General features: G+C 40.6%; 1 long non-coding RNA gene across 1 annotated transcript in view; it reads right to left on the reverse strand.

The window, feature by feature from the left end:
* Positions 1–11,175: 11,175 nt before the first annotated feature.
* LOC130543313 (uncharacterized) overlaps positions 11,176–27,624 on the reverse strand; it is a 176,008-nt gene continuing 159,559 nt past the window's right edge. The window contains exons 6-7 of the long non-coding RNA XR_008958564.1: positions 15,239–15,297; positions 11,176–11,627 (exon numbers count right to left, since the gene is read on the reverse strand). This is a non-coding gene — a long non-coding RNA (uncharacterized LOC130543313). The remainder of the gene's footprint in view (positions 11,628–15,238; positions 15,298–27,624) is intronic.

The following is a 27,624-nucleotide window of genomic DNA, read 5'->3' on the forward strand; positions in this document are numbered from 1 at the left end:
AAACAAGTAATACAATGGCAATAAGTACATACCTCTCAAGAGCTACTTTGTGGGTAAATGGACTAAACACTCCAATCAAAAGACACAGGGTGACGGAATGGATAAAAAAGCAAGACCCATTTGTATGCTGCCTACTGGAGACTCATTTCACAACTAAAGACACCTGCAGATTGAAAGTGAAGGGATGAAAAAGCATCTATCATGCAAAGCGAAGTGATAAGAAAGCATGGGGAGGAATACTTAAATCAGACAGAAGAGACTTTAAAACAAAGACTGTAACAAGAGACAACGTAAGCCACTTCTAACCATAAAGGTAACAATCCAACAGCATGGGAGCACACAAATACATAAAGCAACTAAGAACCAACATAAAGGAAGTAATCGATAGTAATACAACAACAGCAGGGGACTTTAACACCCCACTTAAATCAATGGATAGATCACCCAAACAGAAAATCAACAAGGAAACAATGATTTTGAATGACACACTGGACCAGATGGATCTAAAAGACATATTCAGAACATTCAATCCTAAAACAGCAGAACACACATTCTTTTTGAGTGCACATGGGACATTCTCCAGAAGAGATCACATATCAGGCCACAAAACAAGCCTCAATAAATTAAAAAAGCTTAAACGTATACCATTCATCTTTTCTGACCATAACACTATGGAACTGGAAATCAACCACAAGAAAAAGTCCAGAAAGAGCATAAGTAATACATGGAGGTTAAATAACATGCTACTAAATAATGAATGGTTCAACCAAGAAATCAAAGAAGAAATTAAAGAATACATGGAGACAAATGAAAAGGAAAACAAAAGTTCCAAAGTCTTTGGGATGCAGCAGAAGCAGTTCTAGGAGGGAAGTTTATAGCAAGAGAGGCCTACCTCAAGAAGCAAGAAAAATTGCAAATAAACAAACTAAACTTACACCTAAAAGAGCTAAAAAAGAACCCATACCTGCAGAAGGAACGAAATAATAAAAATGAGAGCAGAAATAAATGAAATAGAAACTAAAAAAAAAAAAAAAACAATAGAAAAGATCAATAAAACTGGGAGCTGGTTCTTTGAAAAGATCAACAAAATTCATACACCTTCAGTCAGACTCATCAAAAAAGAAAAAGAAGATAAACAATATCAGACATGAAAGAAGAGAAATAACAACTGACATCACAGAAATAAAGAGGATTATCAGAGATTACGAAAAATTATATGCCAACAAATGGACAACCTAGAAGAAATGGATAAATTCCTAGAAATATATAACCTCCCAAAACTGAATCAGGAAGAAATAGAAACTTTGAACAGACCCATTACCAGCAATGCAATCAAATCACTAATCAAAACACTCACGACAAACAAAACTCCAGACAAGATGGCTTCACAGGTGAATTCTACTTCTCAAACTATTCCAAAAAACAGAAGAGGAAGGAAAGCTTCTAAATTCATTCTATAAGGCCAGCATTACCCTGATATCAAACCCAGATAAAAACACCATGAAAAAAGAGAACTATAAGCCAAAGTCCCTGATGACTATAGATACAAAAGTCCTCAACAAAATATTAGCAAACTGAATCCAACAATACTTTTTAAAAAAATTATTCACCACAATCAAGTGAGATTTATTCCTGGGATATAAGGGTGGCTCAATATTTGCAAATCAATTAACATAATACATTACATCAACAAGGTAAAGGATAAAAACCAAAAAATTTTTTCAACAGATGCAGAAAAGGCATCAGACACAGTACAACATCTATTCATGATAGAAAAAAAAAATCCTCAGCAAAGTAGGTTTAGAGGGAAAATACCTCAACATAATAAAGGCCATATATGAAAAATGCACAGTGAATGAACATCAGACTCAATGGTAAAAAACTAAAAGCTTTACCCTAAGATCAGGAACAAGACAAGAATGTCTACTCTTACCACTTCCAATCAACATAGCACTGGAAGTCCAGCCACAGCAATCAGACAACAAAAACAAATACAAGGCATCCAAATCAGTATGGAAAAGGTAAAACTTTCGCTATTTGCAGATGACATGATACTACATATACAAAACACTAAAGACTCCACCAAAAAATTTCTGGAAGTAATAAATGAATTCACTAATGGTGCAAGATACAGAATCAATGTACAGAAATCCATTGCATTTCTTTTTCTTTTTTCTTTTTTTTTTTTTTGGCCCATACGAGTGGTTTTCTTTATTTTGTAGACCTGCATAATGGACTCATTATTTATTTTTAATTTTAGGATAAAGCTTTGTAATTTAAAATTCTAGTTTAATAAATCCTCTCCCCCCCACCTTTTTTTAAATGTTTTTTTATTATGTTAGTCACAATACAGTATATCCCTGGTTTTTTATGTAAAGTTCGATGATTCATTAGTTGCATATAACAACCAGTGCACCATGCAATATGTGCCCTCCTTACTACCCATCATCAGTCTATTCCATTCCCCCACCACCCTGCCCTCTGAAGCCCTCAGTTTGTTTCTCAGAGTCCATAGTCGCTCATGCTTCATTCCCTTCAGATTACTCCCCCTTTCTTTATCCCTTTCCTCCCCTACTGATCTTCCTAGTTCTTAGGTTCCATAGATGAGAGAAATCATATGATAGTTGTCTTTCTCTGCTTGACTTATTTCACTTAGCATTATCTCCTCCAGTGCCGTCCATGTTGCAGCAAATGTTGAGAAATCGTTCTTTCTGATAGCTGAGTAATATTCCATTGTATATATGGACCACAACTTCTTAATCCAGTCATCTGTTGAAGGGCATCTCGGTTCCTTCCACGATTTAGCTATTGTGCACAATGCTGCTATGAACATTGGGATGCATATGGCCCTTCTCTTCACTATGTCTGTATCTTTGGGGTAAATACCCAGTAGTGCAATGGCTGGGTCATAGGGTAGCTCAATTTTTAACTTTTTAAAGGACCTCCACACTGTTTTCCAGATTGGCTGTACCAACTTGCATTCCCACCAACAATGTAGGAGGGATCCCCTTTCTCCAAATCCTCTCCAGCAATTGTTGTTTCTTGCCTTGTCAATTTTTGCCATTCTAACTGGCGTAAGGTGGTATCTTAGTGTGGTTTTGATTTCAATTTCCCTGATGGCTAATGATTTTGAACATTTTTTCATATGTCTGTTAGCCATTTGTATGTCATCATTGGAAAAGTGTCTGTTCATATCTTCTGCCCACTTTATGATTTGTTTATTTGTTTCTCGCATATTGAGTTTGAGAAGTTTTTTGTAGATCTTGGATACCAGTCTTTTATCTGTAGTATCATTTGCAAATATCTTCTCCCATTCCATGGGCTGCCTCTTAGTTTTTTTGACTGTTTCCTTGGCTGTGCAGAAGCTTTTTATCTTGATCCCACAAGTTCATTTTATCTTTTGTTTCTCTTGCCTTTGGAGATGTGTCATGAAAAAGGTTGCTTTGGCCAATGTCGTATAGGTTGCTGCCTATGTTCTCCTCTAGGATTTTGATGGATTCCTGTCTCACATCGAGGTCATTCATCCATTTGGAGTTTATTTTCGTGTATGGTGTGAGAGAGTGGTCAAGTTTCATTCTTCTGCATGTAGCTGTCCAATTTTCCCAGCACCATTTATTGAAAAGACTGGCTTTTATCCACCGGATGTTTTTTCCTGCTTTATCAAAGATTAGTTGCCGAAAGAGCCGAGGGTCCATTTCTGCGTTCTCTATTCTGTTCCATTGGTCTATGTGTCTGTTTTTGTGCCAGTACCATGCTGTCTTTGTAATCACAGCTTTGTGGTACAGCTCGAAATCCGGCATTGTGATGCCCCCAGCTTTGTTTTTCCTTTTCAACAGTTCCTTGGCGATTCGGGGCCTTTTCTGGTTCCATACAAATTTAAGGACTATTTGTTCCAGTTCTTTGAAAAATGTCCTTGGTATTTTGATCGGGATAGCATTGAAAGTGTAGATTACTCTGGGTAGCATGGACATTTTAACTATGTTAATTCTTCCGATCCATGAGCATGGAACATTTTTCCATTTTTTGTGTCTTCCTGAACGTCTTTCAAGAGTGATTTATAGTTTCTAGAATATAGATCCTTTATGTCTCTGGTTAAGTTAATTCCAGGGTAACGTATGGTTTTGGGTGCTATTATAAATGGGATGGGTTCCCTAATTTCTCCTTCTTCAGTCATATTATTCGTGTATAGAAATGCAACTGAGGGGCACCTGGGTGGCACAGCGGTTGGGCATCTGCCTTCGGCTCAGGGCGTGATCCCGGCATTATGGGATCGAGCCCCACATCAGGCTCCTCCGCTATGAGCCTGCTTCTTCCTCTCCCACTGCCCCGGCTGGTGTTCCCTCTCTCGCTGGCTGTCTCTATCTCTGTAGAATAAATAAATAAAATCTTTAAAAAAAATGCAACTGATTTCTGAGCATTGATTTTGTATCCCGCCACATTACTGAATTGCTCTATAACTTCTAATAGTTTGGGAGTGGATTCTTTTGGGTTTTCCATATAGAGTATCATGTCATCTGCGAAGAGAGACAGTTTGACTTCCTCTTTGCCGATTTGGATACCTTTGATCCCTTTTTGTTGTCTGATTGCTGTGGCAAGGACTTCTAGTACTATATTGAATAATAGTGGCGAAAGTGGGCATCCTTGTCGTGTTCCTGATCTTAAGGGAAAGGCTTTCAGCTTTTCCCCATTGAGAATGATATTCGCTGTAGGCTTTTCAGAGATGGTCTTTATGAGATTGAGGAATGTACCCTCTATCCCTACACTCTGAAGGGTTTTAATCAGGAAAGGATGCTGTATTTTGTCAAATGCTTTTTCTGCATCTATTGAGAGAATCATATGATTTTTGGCTTTTTCCTTCTGGATAAAATCTAAGACACTGATAGATTTGCAAATGTTGAACCACCCTTGCATCCCAGGGATGAATCCCACTTGGTCATGATGGATAATCCTTTTAATGTACTGTTGGATTCTATTAGCCAGGATCTTGTTGAGGATTTTGGCATCCATATTCATTAGGGAAATCGGTCTGTAATTCTCCTTTTTGAGGGGATCTTTGCCTGGTTTGGGGATCAAGGTAATATTGGCCTCATAGAATGAGTTTGGTAGCTTTCCTTCTGTTTCTATTTTTTGAAGTAGCTTTAGGAGAATAGGTATTATTTCTTCTTTGAATGTTTCGTAGAATTCCCCAGGAAAACCATCCGGGCCTGGAGTTTTGTTATTTGGAAGGTTTTTTATCACTGACTCAATCTCTTCATAATTAATTGACCTGTTTAAAAAATCAATTTCTTCCTGTTTCAGTCTTGGTAGTTTATAGGTTTCCAGGAAGGATTCCATCTCTTCCAGATTGCTTAATTTATTGGCATATAGCTATTGATAAAAGTTTCTAATTATCCTTCCAATTTCATTGGTGTTGGTCGTGACCTCTCCTTTTTCATTCATAATTTTATTAATTTGGGTCCTTTCTATATTCTTTTGGATAAGTCTTGCCAGCGGTTTGTCAATTTTATTGATTCTCTCAAAGAACCAGCTTCTAGTCCTGTTGATCTGCTCTACCGTACTCCTGGTTTCTAATTCATTGATTTCTGCTCTAATCTTGGTCAACTGCTTCCTCATGCGTGGATTAGGCCTGTCCCTCTGTTGCTGTTCCAGCTTCTTGAGGTGAGAATATAAAAACTGAATTTTAGATTTTTCCCTTCTTTTGAGTGAGGCTTGGATGGCTATGTATGGCTATGTATTTCCCCCTTAGGACTGCCTTTGCAGTATCCCATAGGTTTTGGACCATTGTGTTTTCATTCTCGTTGGTCTCCATAAATTGTTTAAGTTGATTTTTGATTTCCTGGTTTATCGAATCATTCCTGAGCAGGATGGCTCTTAGTCTCCAAGTGTTTGAGTTTCTTCCAAATTTTTCCTTGTGGTTGACTTCCAATTTCAGAGCGTTGTGGTCTGAGAATATGCAGGGAATAATTTCAGTCTTTTGGTATCGGTTGAGACCTGTTTTGTGTCCCAGAACACGGTCTATTCTTGAGAATGTTCCATGGGCATTAGAATAGAATGAGTATTCTTTGGTTCTGGGGTGTAGTGTTCTATATATATCTATGAGGTCCAACTTGTCGAGTATGGCATTCAAAGCCCTTGTTTCTTTGTCGATTTGTTGCATGGGTGTTCTATTTCTGATAGTGGAGTGTTAAGGTCCCCTACTATTAACGTATTTTTATCTATATGTCTCTTTATTCTGGTTAAGAGTTGGCTTGTGTATCTTGCTGCTCCCCTGTTGGGGGCATATATATTTATAATTGTCATATCCACTTGTTGGATACATCCTTTGAGAATAATATAGTGCCCTTCTGTGTCTCTAACTATAGTCTTTAGTTTAAAATCCAATCTGTCTGATATGAGAATTGCTACCCCAGCTTTCTTTTGAGGTCCATTGGCATGAAAGATGGTATTCCATCCCTTTACTTTCAGTCTGAATGTATCTTTAGGTTCAAAATGAGTCTCTTGTAGACAGCAAATGGATGGGTCATGTCTTTTTATCCAATCTGCAACCCTGTGTCATTTTATGGGAGCATTTAGGCCATTTACATTGAGACTGAATATTGAGAAATATGATTTTAATGATGCCATGTTGCCAGTAAAGTCTTTGTTTCTATAGATTGTGACTTTCTGTCCTGTATCACTCTTGGGGACTTTTTACCTTTATAGAACCTCCCTTAATATCTCCTGTAGGGCTGGTTTTGTGGTTATGAAATTGGTCAGTGACTGGCTATTCTGGAAGGTCTTTATTTCTCCATCAATTCTGAATGACAGCCTTGCTGGATAAAGGATCCTTGGCTGCATGTTTTTCTCTGAAAGAGCTTTAAAAATGCCCCCCCCACCCTTTCTCTCATTCCAGGTCTGTGTAGACAGGTCTGACATAATTCTGATACCTTTGCCTTGGTACGTGAGAAATTTCTTTGCCCTGGCCGCTTTCAGTACTGTATCCTTGGATCTAATATTTGCAAATTGCGCTATGACGTGACATGGTGTAGGTTTGTCGTGGTTGAGCTTGGGAGGGGTCCTCTCTGCCTCTTGGACATGAATGTTTGTTTCCCTTGCTAGATTAGGGAAGTTTTCAGCTACAATTTGTTCAAATATCTCTTCTAGACCTCTGTTTTTCTCCACCCCCTCGGGGATGCCGATGACTCTGACATTGGAACGTTTCATTGAGTCAGTAATCTCCCGTAACCTACATTCGTGAGCTTGGATTTTTTTAAGTCCAGATTCTATTTTAGCTTTCTCTTCTACTAACCCATCCTCCAATTCGCTGATATATTCTTCTGCCTCATTCACCCTGGCCATCAGAGCCTCTAGTTTTGACTGCATTTGGCTCATAGAATTTTTAATTTCTTCCAGATTCGCTCTCATTTCTACCCTTAGAGATTCTATATTCTCAGTAACATTTTCGTTAATACTTTTTTCAAGTCTACACATCATCTTGACCATTGTTACTCTGAATTCCATTTCTGATAATTTGGTTATATCCATATCCATTAGTTCTGTGGCAGAGGCCATACTCATTGTCTTTTCTTTGCTGGGGGGGATTTCTCCTTCTCATCATTCTGATGAGGAGAGGTTGCGGGGTTGTCCGGAGCCCAAATTACTGACCGGGACCCAGGCCGTCTGCCCTTGCTTTATAGGGATCTTAGGGATGTGGGCCTCTTGATTTTTCAGCCTGCCTTCTACCCTGTTTGGGTAGAGTCTTTGTGTCCCCTGCGAGGGGGCATGGGGGTGAGCGCACTGTGAGCCGGTATTTTCAGGCTTTTGTTCTCTGGCGGCTTTCCCTGGCAGTTTGCTGTGCCTCTTCTGAGAGTCAGAGCAGCAGTGGCCGAATCTCAGCCTCTGTCTCAGAACAGAGGGATCACGGACCGTTCTCCACTGATGTTCTGGCCACTTTAACTCTTTCTGTTGGTGCTGCTCAACGCTGCAGCGTCTGGGGATGTGCGCCCCACACCCGGCGTCCCAGCCCTCACTTCCAGGGCCGGCTCGTCTCTGTCCTTTGTGATTCTAACACCGCCAGCCGCCAGCTGCCCCCCCACGCGCTCCCGGAGCTCCCGGTCTCAGTCTGGTTCCAGTGAGCACACCGGAGCTCTGGAGCTCCGTTTCAGTCTGGTGGCGCGCCTTCCTGGCTCACGGTCTCAGTCTGCTCTCTCACAGGTGCCAGTCCGCGAGTCTGCCCGCTCCCCCATGCACGTGGCTACCGCTTCCCGGCGCCCGAACGCGGCAGCTCCCTCTCCCTTTCTTTTATCTTCCGATATCTGTGCGCAGTTTCACAGCTCCCCGCTTCATACCTCAATACTCAGCGCTGGAGATGTTCATTTATAGAGATCCAGATGTATCTTCCTGCATCTCAGGCTGATTCCGTGGATGTTCAGGCTGGTCTGGTACCTATCCAACTTGACTCAGGGGACTGGCTGAAAAAGGGGTCCCCTATTCCTCTGCCATCTTAACTCCTCTCCCCTCCATTGCATTTCTGCACACTTAATAATGAAGTAGCAGAAGGAAGAATTAAGAAAACAATCCCATATACAATGTCACCAAAAAGAATAAAATACCTAGAAATAAACTTAATCAAGGAGGTGAAAGACCTGTACTCTGAAAACTACAACACGTTGCTGAAAGAAACTGAAGACAACAAAAACAAATGGAAAGATATCCCATGCTCAGGGACTGGAAGAACAAATACTGTTACAATGTCCATACTACCCAATGCATTCTACACATTCAGTGCAATCCCTATCAAAATACCAACAGCATTTTTCACAGAACTAGAGCAAATAATCTTAAAATTTGTACAGAACAAAAGCCCCCAAATACCCAAAGCAATCTTGAAAAAGAACAAAAGTGGAGGCGTCACAAACCCAGACTTCAAGATATACGTCACAATCCCAGACTTCAAGATATACGACCTGTCGTCATCAATACCATATGGTACTAGCACAAAAACAGACACATAGATCAACAGAACACAACAGAAAACCCAGAAATAAACCCACAGGTACATGGTCAATTACTCTTCAACAAAACAGGAAAGAACATGCAATGGGAAAAAGTCCTTTCAACAAATGGTGTTGGGAAAACTGGGCAGCTACAGGCAAAAGAATGAAACTGGAGTACTTTCTTACACCATACACAACAACAAACTCAAAATGGATTAAAGACCTAAATGTGAGACTCGAAACCATAAAAATCCTCGAAGAGAGCACAAGAAGTAATTTCTCTGACATTGCCCAAAGCAACAGTTTTCTAGATATGTTTCCTGAGGGAAGGGAAATAAAAGCAAAAATAAAGTTGGGAGTACATCAAAATAAAAAGCTTCTGCGCAGCAAAGGAAACAATCAACACAACTTAAAGGCTACCTACTGAATTGGTAAGATATTTGCAAATGACATATCAGATAAAGGGTTAGTATCCAAAATATATAAAGAACTGATGCAATTCAACACCCAGGAAACAAATAATCCAATTTAAAATGGCCAAAAGACATGAACAGACATTTCTCCAAAGAAGACATCCAGATGGTCAACAGACATATGAAAAGATGTTCAATATCACTCATCATCAGGGAAATGCAAATCAAAACCACAGTGAGATATCACCTCACACCTGTCAAAATGGCTAAAAGGAAAAACACAAGAAACAACAGGTGTTGGCAAAGATGTGGAGAAAAGGGAGCGCTCTTATGCTGCTGGTGGGAAGGCAAGCTGGTGCAGCCACTCTGGAAAACAGTATGGAGCTTCCTCAAAAAACTAAAAATAGAACTACTATAGGATGCAGTAATTCCACTACTGGGTGAAGAGTTTAAAAAATCAGGAGGTAGGCAAACATTTTGACAGCAGGCAAATATTTCTGAGAGGAAAGCCCAGTAGCCAGCTAATTAAAAATTAGACCAACCCGTTAAACTGTCAGTCATGAGACTTAAAAGCTTCTACACATAATACCACAGGGACAGTGCTGTAGAGTAGTATCCACGGTTCCCTTCTTAAGGATCCACCCAAAAACACAGTACAGACAGATGCAAACATGACGTAACACGTCATGACACCGAAGGAGGACACTCCGAAGAAGAGTTCTGCGTGAAAACCGGCACCATGGAGGGTAGGGCTTGGATTTGGAAATAAAGGCAGCATTTAGGCCAATAACACTGAGAGTGACCATGTCACGGAAGAGACGCCAGAAAGCAGAGTGAGCTGTGGCTCAGAGCGGAGCCCCCCATGGGGTTTGCGACTGTGACGATAGTAAGACTTGTCTGCCTATGGCTGTGCAATAATTTTGGGAAGAGCTCAGCAGTGAGACAAACCTCTTTGTCTTAACGAGCAGGAAGAGGATTCAGGACTTTATTCTCTGGGCAGTGGGGAGCCAGGAAAGGATATGGGGGGGGGGTGTGTAAGAAGAACAACAGGCACATGGGATGGACTGCAGAGGGAGGCCCTGGCAGGAATGGATGTGTCATCAGCATACAACGTGCAGTGCTGTTCCCACTCTGTTCTCCATAGCAGCCCTACAACTGACATTCCTACCAACAGACAGCAAGTGCACCCTTCTCACCACACCCCTGCCAACACTGGGTATCTCCTGTCTTTCTGACAACAGCCATTCTAACAGGTGTTAAAGCTTTCATAAAGGAAATAATTAACAGGTAATGGGTTTCACACACTTACCTTGAACTTCAATGAATGGCTCTTCCCCCCTGGCTTCTGAAATGAGGTGTGTCACACAACACCATCCGCTCATCCCAGCACCACATACGAGAGACTTCATTATCTGTCCATTTTTTATCATCAATAAAATAGTAAGCAAAGGACTGGGGCACCTGGGTGGCTCAGTGAAGCATCTGCCTTCAGCTTAGGTCATGGTCGTAGGGTCCTGGGAACCTGCTTCTCCCTCTTCTCCCTGCTGGTGTTCCCTCTCGCTATCTCTTTCTCTCAAATAAATACATAAAATAAAATCTTTTTTTTAAAGAAACAACACTAGGCAAAGGTATACTCAGCATTTTAAAGTTAAGTATGCCAGCCATCAATGATGCCTAAATATTATTCAGCATCAAAATGAGAACTGGTAAGGGCATTTGATATTTTGTTACAAAATATCGTGTTCCCTAACGTCCAGACCCACGGAAGCCAACAGTGAAGCCAATCTAATCAGGAAGCAGGACATATATCTTCCTTGGCAAAAGAACAACAACTAATCACAAACGAAAGACAATCAAAGACAGTAATATTATTGTCTGAATATTATTATTCACTGAATATTATTAAACACTTTCTGAAAGTCCAGTACGTTCAGAGTAGGACCCAAGTTTCCATGTGACATGGAAATACAAAACATAAGGGAAAAAGAGAATGCGTTGCTGCTGTCATTGTTATTTTAAATCAATTTGGGTAAAACCAGAAGAAAGCTAAACCCCAGACTTCAAAGTATGCAAATAACTGCCCATGTCCTTGAAGACTGATCAGGGCACGTTGAGAACACGGGAGCAAACAAAACCATCGGGATCACGCCACAGCCAGAGATCTGCCAGCGAGCCAGGAAAAGCACACTTCTCAGACACAAAGGGCACCGAACCAAAGGCACACAACTTGGATCCTTGTCTGCAAGAAGAGAAATAAGAGGAAATCAGCTGGCAGCAGGAGCTTCTTGTACCAAATCAGCTTCCAGAAGCAGAAAAAGTAGAATGAAAGGAAGAATCACATGGACAAATTATATTTGCTGGCATTGTTCTGTCTCAATGGCAGTAGGAAAAAGAAATTTAAATTGTTAACAAAGAAATGTTTAAAAATCAGCCTTTGTCACTCACTGAGAAGTAAGGGATAAATAAATTTATACATCAAATATCCTGGCACATCATCTTGCCTCTTTCCCACAAAAACATCCAGGAATAAAACAAAAAACGTATATATAAGTAGAAATCAACAGCTCTCTTATATGTAAACAACACATATTAGAAGACAGAATTGCAGACAAGGCACCATTTAAAACAGCAATAATAAATATAAAATGTCTAGAAATAAACTTAAGAAATATGTAAGAACTTTAGGAGGAATATTTTTAAGTTCTTCCAGGGGAGGGGAGAAGAAAATTTAAACACATGAAAGGCATTCCAAGTTGCTGAGTATGAAGAATCAACATCATAATATAATTGTCTCTAAATCTATCTAAAATAGTACCCAACCAATTTGTTTTAGGAATCTGGTATGCTGATTCTAAATTTTCTAGGGAACCATAGGTAAGGAAGAATAGCCAACAAAAATCTAAATCTAAACTGAATTATGTGATGAAAGCAACTCAGTAAAAATGGGCAAAATTTTAACAGACATTTCATAGAGGATATTCAAATGGACAATAAGAATATGACAAAATGTTCAGCCTTGGGGCACTTGGGTGGCACAGTTAGTTAAGTGTCTGCCTTTGGCTCAGGTCATGATCTCAGGGTCCTGGGATCGAGTCCCGCATCAGGCTCCCTGCTCAGCGGAGAGCCTGCTTCTCCCTCTGCCCCTCACTCTGCTGGTGCTCTCGCTCTCTCTCAAATAAATTTTAAAAAGGTTTTTTTTAAATGTTCAGCCTCATTAGTCATCAGTAAAATGCACAACAAAACCACGGTACGTCAAAACTTAAAAAGACTGACTTTGAATTGTTACTGAGGATTAGAGGAACTAGAACTCTCACCCATGTTGGGGGAAATGTCAGAGTGCAACCACCTTGGAGAAAGGACTGGGAGGGGGGGAGGGGTACTGGTCTTAAAAAGCCAAAAATCTGCCCTACACCTGAGCCATTTCACACACTATGTATCCCGTCCCCACAAAAAAGGAAAAGAAAACATATGGGCAACAAAATGAACTGTGCAAAAATGTTCAAAACAGGCAAAAACTGCGAGCAGCCCAGGTCTTCACGAATCGGTAAGGAAATAAACCAAATGTGGCATATTCACACAACGAATACCACTCGTCAATGAAAAGAAACAAGCTACAGATCCACGAAACAACATGCTTAAGTTTCAAAAACACTGTGCTCCTGAAAGAAGCCTTCCGCAACAGAAAGCCTGCTTTATGGAGTCAGAACAGGGCAGTCTCTGTGGGAGTGGGGCTGGGGGCTGACGGGCAAGGGGCATGAAGGAGTTTTCTGGGATGACGGTAATGTTCTGTATCTTGAGAACAGTTTGCGCTGTGTAAGCATATGCATTTGTCAAACCCCAGTGAATTTCACTGCATGTAAATTTTGGCTCAAAATTTTAAAAAATAATACTATAAGCAAATGTTAAACTCTGGTTAATGGTGAGGCAATGCTAAACTATTTGGGGGAAGTGTACTGATGTCTTCAATTTACTTTGACATGCATCAAAAAATATGATGAATTAGTATACAGAAGGATGAACAGATGGATAGGTAGGTGTTAAAACAAGGTTAGTAAAATGTTAATGGCAGAATCCATGTGATGGGTAAGTGGGTATTCACTGTAATCTCGACACTGCCACACACTTGAAAATCTTTTTAATAAAATTTTGAAAACAGTGTAAAGAAACTAAAACAGTGATGAAGGAAGACTAGCTCCGTAGCGTGCTGAAATTTACTTATGTCCCGTATTAACTTTAACATAAATAGGAAAAGAGACCAACGGAACACAGAGTAGAAAATGTCTATTCAAAAACAGAACCCCCATAACATGAAAATTTAGTGCTGTCCAAGGGGTATAAAATTTCAGTGACACATGATGAATAAGTTCAAGAGATCTGTTGTAAAACGTTGGGCCTATTGTTAACACTACTGCACTGCGCACTTAAAAATGTGTTAAGGGGGGGCGCCTGGGTGGCACAGCGGTTGGGCGTCTGCCTTCGGCTCAGGGCGTGATCCCGGCGTTACGGGATCGAGCCCCACATCAGGCTCCTCTGCTATGAGCCTGCTTCTTCCTCTCCCACTCCCCCTGCTTGTGTTCCCTCTCTTGCTGGCTATCTCTATATCTGTTGAATGAATTTAAAAAAAAAATGTGTTAAGGGGGGCACCTGGGTGGCTCAGTTGGTTAGGTTAAGCATCCGCCTTCAGCTCGGGTCATGATCCCAGGATTCTGGGATGGAGCCCCATGTCCTATCAGGCTCCCTGCTCCCTGCTCAGCGGGGAGCCTGCTTCTCCCTCTCCCTCTGCCCCTCCCCCTGCTTGTGCTCTCTCTCAAAAATAAATAAATAAAATATTTTTTAAAATGTGTTAAGAGGGCAGATCTCATGTTAGGTTTTCTCACACCATCAAAAAAAATTATGGAAATATAGTGTATGTGTCAGGTGAAAACTCCAATCAGAAGGGAAGACATGGACTATTTAATAAATAGCTTTGAGACAAAGGGGCTGCCTTCTGGAATAATATATTTGGATCTGTGCCTCACAGCTTGTGCCAGGATATCTTCCAAACAGATCAAATATTTAAATATATATAAAATGTAGAATGTGGTAATAAAACTGAAAAAACCATAGGAAAATTCTTCTTTAACACCAGGGGGAAAGGTCCTTTCCAACCATAACCAAATGCCAAAAGTCGTAACAATCCTAATGAATTCAACCACATAAAAGTCAGCACTCTTAGAGCAAACCTATAATAAACTCAAACACAAATGACAAACTGGGAGGAAATTGTAGTATTTCACACAGTTAATTTCTCCAATAAATAAGCAGCTCATAGATATAATGTCAGCAACCCAACAGGAAAAGCAAAAACAAAAAACACAGGGAAATGATATGAACTGAGAATTCATAGAAAGGGAAAGACAAATGGTCTTTAATCCCATGAAAATATCCTCAACCTCAAACACAATAATTGAAAAAAATGTATCTTTGTGTAGTTTTAATTTGCATTTCTATCAGAAGTGAAAAAAGAACACCATACAGTGTATAATTCACTTCAAAAGGAGAGAAGGAACACGCACACATATATATAACAACACATATAAAAACGTGTTTGTACATATTTTTTAAAGCTCCAGAAAGGAACACAAGAAATAATAACACGGATTGCTTGTTCGGAGTGACAGAGAGATTTTTTTCACGGTACACCCTTTCATACTTCTTAAATTTTTAATCATGTACTTGAACTACCTACTAAAGAATTAGACTTAAAACAGTAAAAAGAAATCTACTGCAAATAAAGGCAGCAGAGTGGGAGACAGCCTGGGTTCCAGCCACACTCCGCTACTAATTAACTGTGTGAACTTGGGCCAGTACCTGGGAATCATGGACGCTTCTGGCTGCAAAGAATCTCAGATCTCATCCCTCCTCTTGTTCTACAGAATACGAAACAGAAACACAAAAGAAATGGCTTAGCAACATCACTGCGGTCAGTTGATGGACAGAGCCACAGAAGCTGTCGATATGTCCATTTCGTCTTGTTCGTGATGGGAGTCTTGCCATCAAGAGATGAAAAGAGAGGCCACGGATGCCAGCAGACAGTATGTGTAAATCACACAACGGATGGAGGATGTGAATTCAGACTGTATGCAGAACTCTCAAAATCCAACAAGAAAACACCACCTAAAAAGGTGCTCAACATCTTCAGCCTTCAGGGAAAGGAAAATTAAAAAACCATAGCAAGATACCACTACGCATCTTTAGAATGGCTAAAACTTAAAAAAAAAAAAAAAATGACACCACCGGACAGTGGAGAAAATATGGCACAATTTGAATCCTTACGCATTGCTGGTATACAAAATGCAAAAGGGTACAACACTTTAGAAAACAGTTTGGCAGGGGCGCCTGGGTGACTCAGTCAATTAAGCATCCAACTCTTGGTTTCAGCTCAGGTCATGATTTCAAGGTCGTGAGATGGAGTACTGTGTGGGGCTCTTCTCTCAGCACACAGTCTGCTTAAGATTCTCTCTCTCTTCTCCCTCTGCCCCTTCCCTCCCCACCACCACTTTCTCTCTTTCTCTCTCTAAAATAAGTAAATAAATAAACTATTTTTAGGAAGTTTGGCAGTTTCTTATAAAGTTAAACATACACTTACCGTATAACTCAAAAACCTGTACGCAAACACGTATAGCAGTTTTATTCATAATCACCAAAAACCTACAGAAACAAACCAAGTACCTTTCAACTATTGTACATCCACATAATGGAATATTATGTAGCCCTAAAGGGAATAAACGACTGATACATGCAACAACCTGGATGGATCTCAAAGCTATGATGTTGAGTGAAAGCACCCCATCTCCAAACGCTACACAAGGCATAATCCCGTTCGTGTGTCTTTCGGCAAAATTGGAGGAATGAAGAAGAGATCAGTGGTTGCTAGGAGTTCTGGCAGGGGGAGACACAGACTAAAAGAGGAAGCATGAGGAAATCTGGGGTACACTAGGACTGCTCTTTTTTGTGATGGTGGTGGTAGCTGCCCAACTCTATGCATCCACAGAATCCAGAGAATCGTATACTTACAAAGAGCAGATTTTACTCTGCACAAATTAAAAGTGAATTTTTTTAAACAGAGTCCTGATCTCTTTGGCTCTTTCCATCTCTAAAAATATAAAGATTCTTTCATTTTCAGAGGATAACAATTCAATCCCAAAGACCAGTAGGGATTTATATTATATGTGACAAAAAAAAAATTCTTATCCTTTTTCTTTTGAAAAAAAAGAAAAAGAAAAGAAAACTGGAATGACTATGAAATTCACAGAGCAATGACAATGTGGAGAAAAGCCTGAAAAGGATGTCAAAATAATGGTTCAGAATCTCATCTCATCTGGAAGTTCTACACAAATAGAAAAGTAGAGCCAGTCCCAAATTTCATTGTTTCAAGTTTGTTATCATATTCCTCAATTCCTCTTTATGTAAAGGTGGAATCATTGGCTGGACAGAGTCTGGATCTCCCTCTACATATCCTTTTGCCTCCTGTTCCATCAACTTCACATAAAACACCAGCGTTTCACACCTTTTCAGAGTTACGTACCCCTTTGAGAATCTGATTAAGCTCTGACCCTATTTGCAAGAATTTCAAAAAACCAAATCCATAAACACCCCTACACACAGAATTCTGGTTACAATGTCAGGGGCTCAAGGATTCCCTGCATCCTGTGGACACCAGGATCCCAGGCATGTGGAACAGGGGCTCCTGTGGGGATTCCTGGCTTCAAATCCTGGCTCACTGCCTAATTTAGGAAGGCAAGTTCCCAAGAGGCTAATAAGGCTGTGACCATGGGGTGGACGTACAAGGAGTGGTCTTCAGCTCCTCTGATGGTTCGACAGCTCCTCTCCATCCCTGAGAGCGCCCTGGAAACCTCAGCCCATTGTACAAATGTAAGGTATCATTTTCATGTCATTACACTGTGTCCCTGCTACTCCCGGCGATAAGCCAAACCTTTTTATTGCTGAGATATAAAAAAATGCCAGGGGAAAAATAGAAAGGTATTTATTTATATTATTGTAAGCTTTTAAAAATGATTTCCCCTGAATAGGCTATTTTCTTCTTTTCTGTCTGGCTATTACCATGTTTATCTTCTGGTTGGAAAATATATGTTTGCCATTTGTCTGAAGAACAGGGCAACCCTCGCCAACTCATCACACAGCCCTACTCTTACCAACCCTCACAACTCCTCAGGAAAACAATTGCCTGATTAAACAAGCACATCCAAGATCTAGTATCCTCAGGATGTGCAGGGAACTCTCAGCCCAGACTGCACCTCTTACCAAATGTAATAAGCATCACCTGACACAAAGGGCAAAGAGCGAGAGGAAATAGCAGTTTTCAAAGGAGAATCACCTCCTTCGTGACCAGCAGCTTTTGTTAATGCTATTTTCCAAGCAATTATGTGAACTAATTTCTGGAAGATGATTTGACTCTTTCAGCCTGATGATTCAGTAAAATGAAAACCAGAGAGAGAGACACAGAGAGAAAGAGGGAATCATCAGGTGATTGTTCTCCTGACCAGAACTCAACCTACGTAATCTATGGGCTCCACTGAAGCAGTTATTGTGGATAAAGTCCCCACTGATCATTTATTTTAAAATATTCATGGTCAAATTAGCAAAACTGCAGTCCAGAGCTTCTGCAAGTCCTGTGACCCAGATTTCAGTATGAGAAGCAGAGCTGACTTAAATCCTATCTGCTACAGAAAAAACATCCACAGCCTTGACACACTGTGACTGGAGAGATTAAGTCACCCATCATCTCAAACTCAGTTTGCTCATCTGTAAAACGGGAAAAAATAGAAATTGCCTTATATGGTTTTCATAATATATAATGATATATATTATATATTTTATATATTTATTATATAAATTAAATAATACATAAAATATGTTTATGTTATATATTATATACACATATACATGTACACACATGCATATTTTTATATATGCACACACATATATGTATATATATAAGCATATATAGAAAGATACCAATATAAACTTCTTAAACTCCTCTTAATTCATTCCCTAGCCATAGTATGATCGCCTGGGCTTATAAGACTTGATCTTATCACTGTCCCTGGTTGCAGTGTTTGTGGATTTTAGGAGTTTTGTCAGTTAGCTTTTAAGACCCTCACAATGGCCAAAACCCTTCCAGGTATTTTGTCCAACCTTAATTATGTCCAACTCTTACTCCTATGAAAGGCGGGGACAGCACTTCTCATTGCACAGCTGAGTCTCTACTGCACTAGGGTCAGAAGTCTGGGGACTGGACCAAGGTCCACACAACTCCAGAGCTGCTGAGCTGCCACTCACACTTCAAGCAAAGCCCATATTCTTTCTGTCTGTTACACTTCTCCATAATCATGAACACTAGACAAGAAGATCCCTGTGGATCCATCCAAGGACAAGGTTTAAACCACCCAGACCTCAAAGATAGGTAGCATGGCCCTCAGACTCTCTTGTTCCAATATACTTTGCTTCACCCAGGCACTGGAGAGGAACTAAACTGACAGCAGCCAGGGTCAGGCAGGTGAGGTCAAGTCCTCACCCAAGACTGCACCACACTCAAACCAACACTGGTATGAACATCACAAAGCCTATCCAGTGACCTTGGCCAGGTGAGAAACCCTACCACAGACACCCAGAACAGAGTCCTGGGTGTTAGTTATTAGTGCCAGAGCCAAAATTCCATGCTGCCAGTTCTCTGTACTGACCATCCACTTCCTCGAGTCCCTCCAATCTAACGTCACCAAATTCTGCCTCAAAGGAATTGTTTTGACATTCATTTTGTTCAGAACCACTCACAGTCCTTAACTGATTCTCTCTCTCTTGTCTCAGCTTTTCTGATCCTGTTATATGCTTGTCTAGCTTTCTCTTTCCCAGGTCTCTAAGTTCTAGGACAGTGATCTCTACAATTACTCCCAGCCCTTCTGATCTCCTTACTTTTCCCCCCACATGTACTTCTTGGAAGAATTGTCCTTCATAACCACCCAAATTTCCTCTTTGGTCTACCAAATTTCTTTGTTTTTTTCTTTAAAGATTTTATTTATTTATTTGACAGAGAGAGACAGCCAGAGAGAGAGGGAACACAAGCAGGGGGAATAGGAGAGAAAGAAGCAGGCTCCCAGCAGAAGAGCCCAATGCGGGGCTCGATCCCATAATGCTGGGATCACGCCCTGAGCCGAAGGCAGACGCTTAAGGACTGAGCCACCCAGGCGCCCCATGGTCTACCAAATTTCTGCTTCAATACTTTCACAATCCTGAAAGCTCATGCCCACATATCCCAACTATCTCATGACGTCAAACTCAACATTTCAAAGCCAAACCTTCCACAGTCCTCCCAAAACATTTGCTTTCTCAATACCCCCATTTGTTAACAAGAACAAATTTCTTTCAGCTTCAGAATTTTTAATTTTCCCTGTCTTTTGCCCCTCATAATCAGCTATATGTTTAATCAATTTTTTTTTGACATTTTCTTCTTCATTCTCTCTCTTCCTTCTGGAACTCTAAATATAATGATACTACCATTTTAATGTGTCTTCCCTGTCCTTCCTTCCATATATTTAAATTCTGAGCTGCCCTGAGTGATTTTTGAAAGCTCTGCCTTCCAGCTCACTCATTCTCTTTTCAGCTGTATCTAATCTATCTACTCAACTTTTGATGTTTTTACTTTTGGCTGTTTTATTTCATGTCATTCATATATAAATACATATATATATATATCTATATGTATATATATATATATTTCACATATATATATTTCATGTCATATATATATATATATATATATATATATATATATATATAATCTCATTACCCTTAATATCTGCAAAGCCAATTATGTTCATTGTCCCTCCTTACTGATTCCTTTTTCTATTTATTAAGTTCACTAAACTTACAGTCTGATTATTCCAAAACTAAAGCCTCCCTGGGTCTGACCCTGCCACTAGAGATTCTTGCTGACTCTCACTCATGGCAGCTTATTAGGAGTGACAGAGTTGTGTCTTTAAACTAAAGCTGTCTCCAGACACTGCCAAGTAACCACTGAAAGGTAAGATGGCTTCTGGTTGAAAAACTACTATGTGAGACAAATGTGTACACACTTTGAAAATCCCCTGGAAATGCTTCTACTCCGTCAAGCCCTCCGAAAAGCCCCACATTTGCTTCTCCGTTACTATGTAACTAACTTGTAATATCATATTCTAATCTAAGGTCAAATTGTGCAAATTAGCACAGTGAAGATTATCATCCTATTATTCCACATTTAAGAAATCCACTTCAGAACCATTTTACTTTTCATCTCACCTGGTTTAGCATAGGGTATAGGTAGGAGCTCCAAAATATTTCTGTTATGTGACCAAAGGGAAAATTTCAATTCAGTGCTTTTAAAAATTTTGGTCAAAATGATCAGTGCATGTCCATTAACTGAGATGACTCAGCAAGGGGGTGTAGGAGTATGAAAAAAATCAAATTCGTTCTTTGCTTTGATCAATCTATTAAGTATCTATATCATACAGTCAGACTTAAACACCCAATTTTTAATAATTTCATTGCTAATTCTAAAAGTGTAAATTAGTAATACTATATTCGAGCTACCTAAAAAAGTTCATGTGTTATTTGGCTGGCTTTTAAACTTGAATCAAATTTTAAATAGCCTTCAAAAGTGTTAGGAACACTTTTTTCTTGCAAAGAAGACAAACTGGCTAATGAAAATCAGTGGCTTTAGTCACTCAGCAGTAATTAATCAAGAGGTATTTTGAATAAAAATCATTAAATGGCTTATCACACAAGACATGATTAAGACATAATGATTGTCAGTAAGCATAAATGTGAATAAATGGTCTAAAAATGTCCGTGACATTCAGTTAAATTCTAGGAACAACCCTTAGATACATTTCCCATCTGTATCTATATTTATACTGGCAATATAAATTTGACTTTGGAAAATCCAAAAATTACGCTGATATTTAAATAGAGAATTATGCTTATTTATGTGTTTTAAGTTAAATCAGACTTTTCAAAGCATATCTGATCACACTTCTCTTTCAACTTTTGATATAGAGAAAATGAGTCCTTAACACTAGACTTGAAGTATTTGTGTTAGTCACAAACATTTCCAATGGTTTTCATTTTTTCAGAAAGTTATGTCCTCAGTGCTGAGTTCCCAAATGTTAGCAGGTGTTTGAGGCATTTGATTTGGAGGAGCTTACATTTAGTACATGTCCATCGTGGCTTATTCCTTATCCATATAATGCCCAACCTCCTAATGATCATTTCCACGTATCCGTGTTTGGTGTCTCAGACAAAACAAATCTGTTTGACTGCTTTTTTCTCTCTTTGACCTGATGTTCCAGCATCATGCTCACACAGCAAAGGAAAAGGATGACATTGTGGGAGAGGAAAGACAAACGAGGATTGTCTACGATGAAACATGTCATGATTATATTAGAACAAAAGGTCAGGAGACATCCAAAATTACACACAATTCTACCACCAACTAAAGAATTTAAGCTGGAATTTACTTTTTTGCATCCTGCGGCCATTTCATTCGCAGATCTCTCTTTTCCTGGGTCACTACCACGCTCTGATAAATTACCTGCAAAGGGTGGCGGCCTCTCTAGATTTGAGCCTCTGTCTCTCTGTGACTGTATTTGAACTGAGTTCTTGAATACCATCAGATAGCCCAGAGCTGACTGGGTCTATCCAGGCTGCGCTTCCCAAAGTTGAGATTCATGAGGATCTCTAGACCTGTGCACGATTCCCATGGATTACCACCTCAGGGGAGAGTGAGTGTATGAGAAGCAACACTGAGGTGTTCTGTGAGCCCATCCCTGTTAGCCTTGTTTCACTTATAATATCTGCAGTAAAGGAAGACACAGGAATCCCTTAGCTTGGTGGAGGTGCCTGCATTTTTGCCCATTTCCATTTCCTATGCCTCATCTGCCTGCTTCAGTCAGACTTGATGTGGGCTCATGATCATTCCTCCCCCTCCAAATTTTTGGGGAATTTCACAGATCCTACTGCAGGAGCTCAAGAAAAGGCAAGTCAATTGTATTGCTTGTCTATCTTGAAAACTGTGTCTCATATCTAGAACTTGGATTCTGCCGTGTTCATTGGTTAAACCAAATCATAAATCCCAATGTCCTAGCTCATCCCTTTGGTCTCAGACATTATCTTAAATACCAGACTCTATTCTAGTTCTATTATTTGCCTTCCATTTTCTCCACGGGCTGCTGTCCAGTCTGAACCAGGCAAGAATTGAGGACCATGATCTGTCCCTAATCCCATCCCACCCCAACTGTGTTTCCTGCCAGCCAAGACTTTTCTCTCTCCCTATGTCTAGGAGACCTGGGTTTATATCCTAGCTCTACCACTTGCTAGGGTATGTGGCGGTCGACTTAACTTCTTGAATGCAGACTCCTCGTATATGGAATATTAATAACCATTCTGACAACATGGTTTTATTTCTAAAATCATATATGAAATAACATATTTGAAATGCCTAGTTCAAGACCTAGTACATAACTGGAGTTGAATAAATGGAATTTTTATATTCCTGGCTAAATATACCTACATTAATAGGAGAGCACTTTCTAAAGGACCAATATATACTCTTAATCAAGGTTTCTCAAACTTTAATGCGTGAAAGGACTTTCAACCACCATCCCCAGGTCCTTTTGATGTGTGTGGCCATTGTGTGGGATCAGGAGGTCTGAGAGGGGCAATTTCCTGCCTCAACAAGGAATGAGAGGGCCTAAAAAGGCAGTGATGATCACAGATATGGGCAATGGCTTTTACATGTTCACCCTTTCTGTAGTTCCTCAAATCAACACCCTCCTCCCCACCCCTACTCTTCCACTGTGCTATGCTTATGCTCTAAACACTGAACACCTGAAACTGGTACTTCCCATTTCCTGCTGCATTACCCACATTTCTGGGACCCCACTCCTTGCCCCACCCCAGAGCAGAATCCTGCCTCATGGGCAACTCCTGGTCCCTCCAGGCCCCCTCGCCTCACAGAAGCAGGTTCCCAGCACATAAGCCTCATGCACATTTGGGCCACATTAACTGAATCCTTGGTGATGTGACCATAGATAGCTCCGTGAGTGCAAATTAGAGAAAACAGCTCAGGCGTATGTTTCCAGTATTTTATACAACTTCCAGGACAAATAAGTGGAGCCCTTGCCTGTTTGCTCTATGCCACAAAAATCAATCTGTCTTATTTATGTGGGTTCCATTTATAGCTTCCTCTTTTCTCTCATTGGGTTTGAATGCCTATTTAAACCTATTATTGAGCTCTTTACCCATTCCTATGATGTCCTGTCCCTCTGTCAGATGCCAGCTCTGGGCACTCATCGGCCAACATCATCCTGTCCAGAGTCAACCAATCTACATTCTCATCACAGCTCCAGTCCTTTTTGTTTTTGTGACCTTGAACAAATTCTTCACCCGCTCAAAAAGTGTGTGTTCTCATGTATAAATAGAAATACTGTATCATCGACTTGTCATAAGGATTAAATAGAAATGTAAAGTAGTCACGGGGGCTTGGAATATAGTAAGTGCTTAATGAAAGCTCTTTCCTCCTTCCTCTCCACTGGGTAAAAATCATACCATACACTGCTTTTATTCCCCACCTTTTAGAAGTTCCATGTCCTCTCAGATTATAAAGGAAAGACATCTTTCCAATTAAAGAGAGGGCCAGAGTGCCTTGAAAAATGTAAGTCAATTTGTCTGAGCTCGTCTGTTCATGGGCACATTGGCAGGAAGAATACCGGCCTCAGAGGGACTGTTGGAAAAATCCAGCATGATTAACCTCTTGCAAAGAGCCTAACCAAGCATCAGGTCAGGTAGGTGCTCAATACATGTTAACTCCATCCCTGATACCCTGAAACCAGAGCTCTAACTCTGTCTACCATTCCCGCCATGATGCCCATGCTTCAGAATTACTCCCCTTCCCAAACAAGAAAATTAAGTTTTCCTTCGAGTGCAGCAGCTGAAGGAGGTATTAGAAGAAAAGCAATCTGGTGAAACAGATGTATAGCATGTTACCAGTCAAGTTCTTTTAACCTCCCATGGGTATAAGCTCTGTGAGAGAGGAATTTGTTTGCCCAAAGAAAGCCACCACTGCAGACACCACCAGGCATGAGAGCGAGGATTATCTTAGCAGTTCCCTCCAAGGGTTCTCCTTCCCCAGCTCCTTATTCCCCTTACAACGCCTGCTCCAGGTACATAATTCTGCTCTGCTCTGGGCAAGTCCTCTTGACCAAACTTTGTTCTAGTTTCCCTGGTTCTGATAAACAAAAGCTGCTCTCAATTTCTGCTTTCCTGGGCAGCTGCTCAATAAACAAAACAAAACAAATTAAAAAAAAAAAAAGCTAGTAAGGTCAATTCCTTGCCTGAGGGTCAACAGAAAGCAGGGTGGGGTGCTACTTCTCAGTAAGGCTGAAGTTTGAAAACACAATACCCAGCTCTCCCATTAGTACTCTTCTGACTCACCAAATACTTTTTATAGTTTACGAGCAAACACTCAGTTGACCCACAAAGTATGTGGTTCAGGCAAACATGAGTGCCTGCTCAACTGTGTAAGGAAAAGAACAGACAGGTGAACAGCTGATAAATATTCGTAGTTTGTTTACATGCAGAAAAAGTAAGGCTATAGAGCAGGTAGAGGGAAAACAGAGTAAAGTGGACCTTCCTGCAGTTTGGCTCAAATTGACTTTACCTTGAAAGAGAATGCTAGAGTTCCTTTAAAGATTTCACATATAAATGGATAGATAGATGACAGACGGATAGACAGACAGATTGGGGATATACACAGAGACAGCAACAGAGAGATATACAGAGACAGAGAGAGAGATCTGCAGACTTCAGTCCAAACCACTTTGTTCTTCCTGATGTTGTTTACCTTACCTGAAATGCCCTCCCTCTTCACTCCCACATGCTCAACAGAGCCTAGCTATCATTCACATCCTGGGGGGAGAAGTAGTGGAGATGAACACTGTGCCAACTTGGAAATCAGATGACGTTTCAGCACCTCTTCTCAATCTCATAATTTCACTAATTAAATCCTGCCTCTCTGTGCTCTATGTTAAGTAAGATGCCATCATTGCAAGCTCTCCATGAGCTGGCCCACACCACCACAGCCTTCCTTCCATGCCACCCCCCCACCTCAAGACTATTCTTCCACCAGGGCAGCGATCACTTTGCTATCACATCTGCCACCCTTACCTGCACAGTGGTAGAGCCCACAAAGGTATCACTGGATAGCCTCGAGGGTGGTAAAAGGAACGCAGTTCGGAAGTCATGGCAAGCTAAGTTTGCACAATGGCTTCTTTGTTCACAAGCTGAGTGCCCTTGGACACATTATTTAATCTCTCGGAGTCTCAGCTCCTTTAGATGTAAAATGTGGACAAAAATAATAACCCCACTTTTGCGGGGATGCTATGAGACTTGAATGACATCATTTATTTGAACACGGGGCTTAAAAGCATCCAAAACTGTGAAGGCTCTGAAATTTTACCTACCAGCAAGCAAACAGGTATACCTGCCACAGGTTCAAGGAGGCTGGCATAAGATAGGAAACTGCTGGGTCAGAGGCGAAGGACTCCATTACTCACCAGCAACAGCAGCAGCCAGAGTGACATTGATTGAGCCCATTCCCCATGCCCCAACTTCCACCAGATGATGCAAAGGCCTGAGGATACCGGTATACACAGTGAGCTGCATTACAGGAGGGGAAACCATAGCTTAGGGAACCTGAATCTTTTATAATGGGCAGAATCCTGCCTGATCTTTGCCCTGGAGGGAGACATGATGTTTCTAACAGTAGAGGGTAAGCTAACCTGCTTTCTGACCCAGAACAAGATGCTATTTCTGTCTTCCAAGCTGTTCTCTACATAAACATCCTTGCAAAGACAGCCTGGAATACAAGAGCATCCTGTGCCTGACTCGCAGGACATGCAGAAATACAACTGACCCCTCCAGAGTTGTTTCCCAATGAGACATACCTTGATAAATCTCCACTCACGTCCCTTTTGTTGCTCTTGCTATTTCTCCTGCCTGGGATTTTCCTCTTCTCCCCTCCAAAGATCCAAAGGTTTTGCTTCATTCAAAGCACAAGTTAAATAACCCCTTCCATGAAGAGCTTTTTCCAAACACCCCAGCATTATAAACTCCTACTCAGATCCCTTCCTCCATTTGTGGTCTGTTTCATAAAAACAAACCATTCTTTAATTTTCTAATTGCTTCAATAAAATTCAATACTCATCCCACATATTTTTTTCTTAACTCCAAGTTAAGGAATATACTGTAGGGGGTTGTGGTGGATGCTGGTGGGGCCCCACCTGTAGCCCCCCGAGCCTTCTGGGTACCAATCAGCCTGACCCCTCACTTCCTGAGGGGCTTCCCTCTAGTGCACCTGCAGGCCTGAAGTACTAGAGAATTAAGTTCCACCCCTCAACAACCCATCACCAAAGAGAGATGCAAGGTGGTGTATAAATACCCCAACTCCCTTGCTCTTCGGGGGTGGGGTGCATGTCTTACACTGCTTCCTGGAATTCCTATGGGGCATTAAGCTCCAGTTACCCTCAGTGCAACCTGGCTTAATGACATACCATTTTGTGGATGCCCTCCCCTGTCTTGCTTCTTCATGCCCTTCTGGTGTTTTCCAAGAGGACCAACTCCCCATTAATCTACATGCACTAAATCTTCATCTCAGGGTCCTTTTCCAAGGGAACACAAACCAAAAGGGCATTGATAAATGACTGTTCTTGAAATCACACCTTGAAATTATTAAATACTCACTGACATAAAGTTTTCAGTCAAAAACCACTGTCACATTTATTATGAAACATCGACTCCAATAATATCATAAATATTTTTAAAATCATCCTTATGTTTCTAAAGAATAAAATAATCATATTGCAATTATGCTATCAGTAGAACGAAGTTTGGAACCAAATGAATCTATATGTGAAAGTAGCAAAAATATCAGTAGTCAAGGAGATGCATTTGGCCCCAGAGTATGTCTGAAATGCTTCCAAGTGTCTGGCAATGACTTAGAGATGCCCTTCCAGCAGCCCTCTGTGGAATGTGACGTGACTGAAGACACTTCAAAAATACTCTTCAGGACAGTCAAGTGCTACAGGGAAGGTTGACAAGGTCAATTGGCTCTTCTCCAGGGACTTCTCTTGCTTCCTGTTTATCTT

The sequence above is a fragment of the Ursus arctos genome, chromosome X (assembly GCF_023065955.2).
Source record: "Ursus arctos isolate Adak ecotype North America chromosome X, UrsArc2.0, whole genome shotgun sequence".
Lineage (NCBI taxonomy): Eukaryota > Metazoa > Chordata > Mammalia > Carnivora > Ursidae > Ursus > Ursus arctos.